The following is a 9357-nucleotide window of genomic DNA, read 5'->3' as shown; positions in this document are numbered from 1 at the left end:
AAGAATCCATGCCTTGAATTGAAAATTCAGCATGGCCAAAATAAAGTGAACTTGTACAATGAAGAATACGATTGTTTCATGGCAAGCTATAACTTGATTTTCATTATTTTTACTTAATAATTTCTTTCACAAATTAAAAAATCAATTCTGAACATAATTTTCATTTATATATGGTCCATAAACCTGGTTATGGAAACTAGGATGAGCTGGAAGCAGCTTTATGCACATCTCCCGTGTTCCGCTCTGACTGGTTTTAGTCATGCACAACTCAAAGAGTTAGCTACTCAAAGAGTTAGCTAGGCAATGCGATATGCTTATCTGACTCATGAAGGAGAATCAAGAATATGGTGAACTAGAGACACAAGCTCGAAAAGAAAAAATGCTTGCCAAGATTTACTTATTTATCGCCCTTTCTGTTTCAGCTGCACTTAATTTTCCTCTATTTGGGTGATTGATTTCTTGATATAAAATGCTATGGAATTATTTATCTACGATTTCCTTGCTCCTTATAACTGCTTTACTGTCAACAATCAATTCAGATAAGCCAAATGGCCCAAATCTCATTCACCATAATGCAAAAGATACTATTATAAATGCTTGTATACTCTCTTTGCACTTCATTACGTAATATGTTTGTATACTCTCATGTAATCATGATTTCAAAATTTTAACTTTTCCAATGTCTTTATCCTTATTTCTTCAAATATTGATTGCATTCCAATTTTTCTTTATGCTGTTGTTGGCAGTTCCTTTTATGAAAGCCTCTCTTATTTATTTGTGACTCATACTGAAACCCCATTTCCATGTGCTCTAGAACTTGACATCATCAAAGCGCTCCAAGATAAAGGCAACAGATATGGAGACTCCTGCATTGACTCTTTTAAGAGATGAAAGCAATTGGTCATGGATGACTATTTAAGCTTGGTAAGCTTACATCATTTTACTACATCAAATATATGCTCTTTATTATGTCCATGACTTTAGACCATCTCTCCAGCTATTGCAGACCATGGTTATAACCATAATCGATAAAGATAATTTGTCATCCTTTCAATTTTTCCATTTCATTCTTCTAAGAAGAACATCCAAAATTTTTGAGATTAGGTATTTGAACCATGATTAGGACACTGAGGTCCCGATTTTACATTGTAATATAATATATCGTAATATTAATTAGTGAAGGATTGTAGATAACTGTGATACCGTTTGACCTAACTGCAGGTTCCTAGATCCCTTAATTAGTTTACATTGTTTGAGCTAGTTATGGGATTCTAAATCCTGGGATTTGCTCAGATTTTTTGTATCATGGTATCCGATGCCCTACAATCAGTTCAGAATCTTTAGCTAATTGTGGGATTAGGGAACCCCTAATTAGTTCAACTGTTTCTCAAGGTGCAACACACAGCTTTCCGGTTAGGATTTCTAAGGTCCTATCTAAATCAAATATTTGGCCAGTATTACTCTTTATAGAAGCATAGATCTCATCCACTGTTCCATATATATTTTTTTTAGTCCTCACGTCATTATACTTTCAAATACTAAGCTTCACAGATTAGTTACCATTTTGCAAGGAATATCCCTATAAGTGCATCTTTGAAAATGTATCAAAATTGGCCGGACGAACATAATTTTTTTTCACTTTTGCTGCTTGAAATTGTATGGCCTCACATCAGTTGATGCATTAGAAGCTCAACTTACTAGCCTGCCAGAAGAAAAATCTCTACTTGGATGAAAAAGTAAAAAATGGAAAATCTTTATTTACTAAACTTGGTGAGTAATAAACACTTCAAAAGAAACTTTATCTCTATATGTTGCCATTCCATATTACAATAGCAAATATTCATATTTCATGCAAATGGTAGAATTAAAGTATGGAAAAAAGATAACATTTGTGCTGAACAGTGCTCTCTCCGTTTATTGCTGGTGTGTTGCTGAACTCCCTGAGCCCGAAGCATGGTCACTTTTGCAGTGACTGGATGAGTGTATCCTTGGCTTGGTCTTTTGATGGCTCCTCTTTGACATCCATGGCTCATTGGCATCCTCTCTGTGGCTGAAAACTGCATTCCATTATAATAGATTTTGTTAGGTTTGAAAAGAACAAAGATAAAAAATCTCATCAGGGGGAGATTTCTTACAACCTCACCATGAGGACCTGCTGACACCACCACCAGTTCCTTTCATGTGTAAGGTTGTTACGTGAATATCAAGCACCGTCTCATTTTGCATTGCTCTATTTCCATCTCCTCTTTGCCCTCAAATTTATAGGGCTTTTTGCATCAGTGTGCAAATTATTGGTTTGAAGGATTCATCTCCCAGGTCATTGCAATTAGATCTGATCTTATCCCATTCCTCAATACTGGTCATAAATAGTTGGACGTGAGTTGCCATGCATCTGTTTACATATGCATGGGGTTTCATGCATGGATTTGTCTCGGGATTATTATAACGGTGAATTAACACATTATCAGATACAATGATACAGGCATAGTTAAAACGTGCCATTTGTGAAAGAATTTGCCGGTGACGGAAAATTCTCTCAATCAGGAAAAAGAAGCGCAGAGATTTGCCAAAAACCCAGAAACACTAATCCTACCTAAAATGTTACTGATTATTAACCACTTGGCAACAGCCCATCTCTAGTTGAACAGTTTGAAGATGGTCATACCTTGCCAAAGTCCATGCAGAAATGCAACTTGTGCTCTTGATCTATCAAGCAGCATTCATGATGGACCCGCTATGTCATGCCCCCAATCCGAGATTATGAGTCGAAGATCATGGCAACCGCCGCATACTCATAGGAAGCTTTTCTTATAAGCATGCAAAGCATCTCAACATGACATCGTACACATAAAGTTAAATAAATTTCAATCTTAATGATCAAACCTTAGTTCAAATAACAAATCAAAACTCAGTGTCAAAAAGGAAGATAATTGTCTGACAAAGTCAACACTTAAAATAAAAATCTTGCATCAATTCTGAGAAAATAAATCTTAAATCAAATAAGCCAAATTCATCTCTAATCGCTCTCCCAACCGAATTTCGTATCACGCTAATTTTCTGGATCTGTAGAGAAAAATATAAAACTCATCATGAGCTAAATAGCCCAGTAAGCAGTGTATACCTTTATCTGAATAAATCAGGCAATAATACGGTACATATCGGTTTACTGATAATAACAAAATCAATATATAAATTCATGAATTCATAATTTAATTCATCACACTATCAATCATGTATAAAATTTCAATTCATCATAATTTCAAATTATGCTTATCATCTTAAATTCATCAAATTCTTAAGTTCTTCTTACCAATCATGAACTATGACCACATTTTCTCTGTGACAGGGTCATAATACCGCGTATCTTCTTGTGGTAGGCTGCAAATCATCTGGCAGCAAAGTCCTTCGGAACTGTTAGTCTCGCTGGCGGTTTGTCGCTGGTCTCTCTGACGACATGTCGCTGATCTCACTGGCGACATAAATTCTCAGGACAAATCATTTGCCAACGTATATGCCTCCATTGACGGGGTCCTTTACATAGCCAGGTTGTCAATTCATATCATCTTTCAATTTATATATTATTTCAATAATAATATAAATAAGTGATATTCGAATAAATCAATCATATCATTCTTTATGATCATACATCATCATAAAAATTTTCAACAAATATCATCAATCATAAATAATTTTCAACAATTATTTTCAATCACAATTAATTTCAATAAATATTTTCAATTACAAATATGTCATGAAATTAATATAATTTAAATTTATAATTTATCAGATAAATTCAATAAAAGTAAAACACTATTTACCTCAAAAAAAATCCAAACTAGGAATCCTAGAAATCTTAAAAATCATTCTCTGAACCTGGTACGTCAAATATCATATTTTTGATCAAAATTTAATCAAATTAAAAAAAATAAAAATTTCTAAAATCCAGTGTCCTCATATGGATTGACTAGATGACGGTGTCTAAGATTTTGGATTGATCCATGAAAATTCTTCTTGTATTTTTTTTATTATTACTATTATTATTATTATTATTATTATTATATTTATTATTATTATTATTATTTAATCCATTAATCTTAAAAAAAATTCAAGAGAGATAGAGAGCAGAGAGAGAAAGTCTCTCTCTCCCCCTTCCTTTTTCTTTTTCTTTCCTTCTTCTTTTCTTTTCTTTTTCTCTTTTTCTTTTTTTCTTCCTTTTTCTTTTCTTTTCTTTTTCTCTTTTTCTTTTTTTTTTTCTTTTCTCGGGCTCTTTCCTGGCCGAAACAGGAGACCGGCAGATCCCCTCCTTTTGACCGATCGTTCGGGCCACGGCCGACACGGCGAAGGTCAACGGCAAGGGGGGCAACCCTCATGAGTTCGGAGAGGCCTAGACCGGCGGTTGATAGTGATCGCCGACGTCGGAAAATCAAAGAGAAGAAGAGACCAAACAGGGATCCCTTCTTCGACGAAATCTAACGACATCCGTCGTCGGCAGTCATGCCCACAGGCACGGGAAAGAAGGGAGAGGAGAGAAGAAGAGGAAGAAAGATTTACCTCAGCCTCCGGTGACCCCGTCGGCGAGAAATCGCGGCGAGCACGAATCAAGGGCTGTGGCTTCAATCGGAGAAATCAGGGAGGAAGAGAGGGAGGAAGACCGGTGGGGGGGGTTTCTTAGGAAGGGAAAGGCCTTTTTATAGAGAGCCCCAGGACTCCTGGTGGTCCTAGGACTCCCGATCACGGTGGCTCATCGGAGAAGAAGACTCATATCGGGAGTTTTCTTCCCCAATTCTTTGTTTTCTTTTTTTTTTTTTTTTTTTTGGACTTGGGCTTAGGTTTTCTCAATCGGATTTGGGCTTGGGTCATCACACACTATGAGACTTTTTATTGTAAGCATATTGAAACACAAGATCCTTGATCAGTGTTGATCCATTCCTACATACTGTGAACAACCATGTGCACTCCTTTATAACAATCTTGAAGAGTATCCTTTTGCCTGCTAAGCCCGAACTCTGTTTCCAAATTTTGTGAAATTTTTCTGATCAGCTGCGGAACTTCCCATTAGGCCCCGATCTTGCCACTGATCATAGCTTCGATATTCAGCAAATCCACATCCAAAGTCATGTTTCTTGTTCTAGCTTCCTTGGATTGTAGTACCCCCAAACCTTTCTGATCAGCCCCTCATTCTTAGAATACATCTACCAACACTCAGATAATTGACCAAATTAGACTATCCATTGTGACAATGTCCCTCACGACAACTTGGTTGATTTCAAGCCAAACCTCTAGATGTATCTCTTGCTTGCATCACCTATTGATGAGGATCATCTTTCGTACAGCATACATATGCATTCATTAAAAAAAAAAAGAGGAATACATTACAAATCTTGTGCTTACACACTTTATGAGATAATTTTGAAATACATTAAGCTTCATTCAGTAATCATGATGAACCTCTATAAGAAGTGTCAGTGTTGCTGAACCAGCGGAACACCAATTTGTTGTGGTGGCTTAAATAATAGTCCAGACCCAACCAAATGGTTTAGTTTGTCAAACAAATGCAATGAAGAAAGTCATAGTTTGTCAAAATACGTGCAGATATACACTTTTTTTCAATATATATCAACTGGTATTCATAATGACATTGTTTAACCTGACCTTTTATGCTGGGCAATTAGAAACACAGGTTCTAATTTCATCCTGCCCGATCAATTTCAACTATAGATATGGACCTTATCTGCTGCTTCATTAGGCTCTTGAAGAGTATTCTTTCGCTTGACAAGCCAGGAAACTCTCTAAAGGTTGATCAAAATTTCTGATCAGTTGCTACACTGATTCCCAAGTTCTATCTTTTTTACCCCCCAAAAAAAAAAGTTCTATCTTGAAATTGATCATAACTTCCATATTCAGCACATCCATGTCCGAAGTAACACTTCTCATTCTAGGTTCCTCGGCTCTACAATTCTTTCCGAACAAAAGAACACATCTAACATCAGGATCAAAAGTTTAAACGGCAATTTAAACTTGGAAAAAATAATCTATTTCAAAATTCATAAAAAGGGAATATAATCCACATTCTGCTTACATGCTTTATGAGTAGCTTTTGAAATAAAGATATCAGGTTGCATTGCCACCTACATACGAAGGTACACGGAGTCATAGCTCCTAACTATTCAAAAAGGTGCTCCTTGCCGACTACTGTTGGAAGGTCCAGACGACGCAGGCACTGGTGGCAGAGATGTCAATGGGCTGGATCGGCACATGGGCCGGCATGGCCCAATATCATTTTGGCACGGCGTGGTATGACATGGTTATCATACGTATCGGGCCCGGCACGGCCCAATAACACCGTGTGTGTCAGGCCAAGATTTTTAGGCCCATGGCGTGGCACGGCATGACTGCTTGCGGGCCAGAACGGCACAGCACGGCACAAAAATTTTATTTTTTTTATCGTTAACAATTTTTATTTATTTACATAAATACCACTAACGGTAAAAAAAGGGTCAAAAAAAAGAAAAAAAATCATTTTAGCCCCTCCAACAGCTAGTTTTAAGGATATTTTTGTCCATTAAACCCAAATTTTTTTTTTTATAAATATCTAATCTTTTTCACATTTTTTTCACAACTCAATTGCAATCTCTCCCATTCCCCTACCCTCACAAATCTCTCAAAAGCTATTAATCTCTTAATTTTTTTTTATTAATCAATCTTATTTAGTTTAATTACATAGTTAATTAGTTTATATCTTGCAATTTGGAGAGTTTGGTTTAGTGAATTGAAGGTCTCAGAAAGAAGAGAAGGAACTTGATATCTTATTTTCTTATCAATTTTATTATTAATTTTATTTACATTTAATTTAATAAATATTTAATTATTATTATCTAATGTTAATTTTTTGATGAATTTAGGAGGAGGCATTTTTCAAGTTATCAAAATTTGAAGGCTTTTTCAATTGTTACTATCAAATATCAATTTTTCTTCCAAAATCAAGTTCTATCGTTCTATTATATTTTTGTTTGACTATTTAATTTTTATTTGAAAACTAAAAAAATGGAAGGTTCATCATCATCGAGATCTAGATGTAATAAGGGAGAAAGGCACCTAGGGTTAGTGAGGATACATCACCTAGGCATAGTATTCATATTTCTCATCCAGTCTTATTTCCACATGAAATGCCATTAGGTAATGATTACTCATCCCCTACCATGGTCTCCGTGTAGTCAACACCATCGATAGAAATCCCCGATGATGAGGAAACCACTGATGCTACCAGCGTTACTAACAGGAAAAAAAATCTTTTGTATGGAAATATATGGAAGTAAAAGAAGTTGATAGTATTTTGAGAGCTTTTTGCACTGTTTTGTAAAGTAAAAAAAAAAATTTGTGCTAGTTTTTAGAAAAATTTTATGAGTTTATTAATCTTTTTTCTCATTTAGTTTTTTCTAATTTGTATGAAATTTATGCACTTTTTGCAGCTCACAGGAAGAATGATAATTTTGCGCAAATAGTTGCATAAATAGAGGCCAAAATTTTAAAATATTGAGAAAATATACCATCTTTATTTTATTTGGCAGCAATAATGGATCCTAGGGTTAAATTAAAAGGCACAAAACAATATATAGAATTATGTGCTACTTGTATGGATTCTAGCCCTATAGCATCTTATTATGATTTTATTCATTGCTCTCCTGTGCAATTATTTAACACTTATAGGTCTAGGTTTGGTGAGCACATAACGTCAACCACTTCTTCTCATGAATCAAGTTCAAGCATTCCACTATGAATAGCTCGCAGAGATGGTGATAGGCATGTTGGTGGTGAACTACAAGATCATCTTGATACTGATTGGTGCATACTTTTGAGTGATAGGAACATTGTGAATTTACATATTTTGGCATGGTAGAAAAATCAAGAATGAGCAATGCTAGTTATTTTGGCATTGTGAATTAGACGGTCTACAAGTAGATTTGAAGTAAAATATTCTTCCATCACTTTTTATTATTCTAGGGTTTCATTTTATGATATCTATGCTATCTATTTCTAGGGTTTTGGGCCTCAAGTGAATCTCTCAAGGACATAATCACAGGTCTTGGTTTTGGTCACCGGATTTATGTAGTCAGAGCTTTTACCTTTGTTTTCATCCTTGCCATAATTTGCCTTTTTTTTTTTGTAAGCGCCATAATTTGCTTTTAAATGATAGACAGATAGGATCAAACTCTACTTCTTGCTTGTGACGAGTTGCAGATAGGATCAAACTCTACTTCTTGCTTGTGACGAGTTGCTATTGCTCTCGACACACAATGGAAGCTTCAAAAATCTGATACAAATTGGAGTGGTACATAACATCTTGGCATTTAGTTACAATATTAGCAAACTAATTAATAATCAAGGAAAATTATGATATTAAACTTCATAAATTTATATATGCAAAATACGTATAAATAATATTAACTTACCAGGTTTCTGGCCTCTCACGTTTCCTAAACCATCCATTCCAAAGAATTGTTTCCTAATTTGACAAAGAACTAGTAAAAGTAGAACCATGCCCAAGTCAATACGAAGGATCTCACAAAGGTTTAACATCTATTGCAATGGAAACAACCATGCTAATGGAAAACGTGGGCGGCAAAAGTATTGGAGAGCTTGTTTTATACAAAAATAATACGTGAACGACAAAAAAGAAATACTTATCTCATTAAAGGAAGTAACCAGAAAATATATTCACACATGTAAAAAATCACCAATTGTGTAGATTTCTGTCACTGTATTTAATGGGTTTGCTTTCTGAATGATGAACTACTAGGTTAAAAGTCTTATAAGATTTCTAAGATGACTGGAATTAAATCTAGTAATTAACAAGTTTCTTCATGGCGGCAATTAAGGGCTTTTTTGGATAATCCGATAGGATTGGGCTGGGTTTCATTTTGGATTTGAGGATTAGGCAGCCTATTTAGGCTTTGGCTTACATCACCCTAACCCCGTGAGTCTCCATTATTTCTTGATCACTCTATGAATGTTGTAGTTGGTTGATCTAGGCCATACTTAAGTGGAGTGCCTGATCTACGAATGTGGTAGAAAATCTAGTCCAATTCTGTTGGACTACTGTATCACTCTTACAGTGATTCTATTATTCCTTGAGAGTTATCTGATTTGGAGATCAGAGGCTCCCCTACTAGACATTCTCATGAAGATCCACACATGACCTCCTTCCCTCGGCTGACTCCACTGATCTATTTAGCATCCCATCAAACCCTCCAGTAGACCAACCGGCTCAGCCTCCAAGTCCGATCAGCTCCCAACAGCAACATGTTTTAATAAGTCAATATAGGCATCGGTTTACCATATGATTGGCATAAAGTTGGA

General features: G+C 35.5%; 1 protein-coding gene across 5 annotated transcripts in view; it reads left to right on the top strand.

The window, feature by feature from the left end:
- Positions 1 to 8089, top strand: part of LOC105032127 (uncharacterized) — a 57028-nt gene extending 48939 nt beyond the window's left edge. The window contains exons 5-6 of one of the 5 annotated variants that reach the window (XR_012137484.1): positions 815 to 924; positions 7714 to 8009. The gene's annotated coding sequence lies outside the window, so the exon portion shown is untranslated. Of the gene's footprint in view, positions 1 to 814; positions 925 to 1902; positions 2155 to 7707 lie in introns of those variants that run through there. The other 4 variants (XR_003798679.2, XR_012137483.1, XM_073250021.1 and 1 more) reach the window with 4 other exon arrangements.
- Positions 8090 to 9357: the final 1268 nt, after the last annotated feature.

Source organism: Elaeis guineensis, chromosome 1 (genome assembly GCF_000442705.2).
Source record: "Elaeis guineensis isolate ETL-2024a chromosome 1, EG11, whole genome shotgun sequence".
In the NCBI taxonomy this organism is placed as follows: domain Eukaryota; kingdom Viridiplantae; phylum Streptophyta; class Magnoliopsida; order Arecales; family Arecaceae; genus Elaeis; species Elaeis guineensis.
This window is presented reverse-complemented; position numbering and strand designations above follow the sequence as displayed.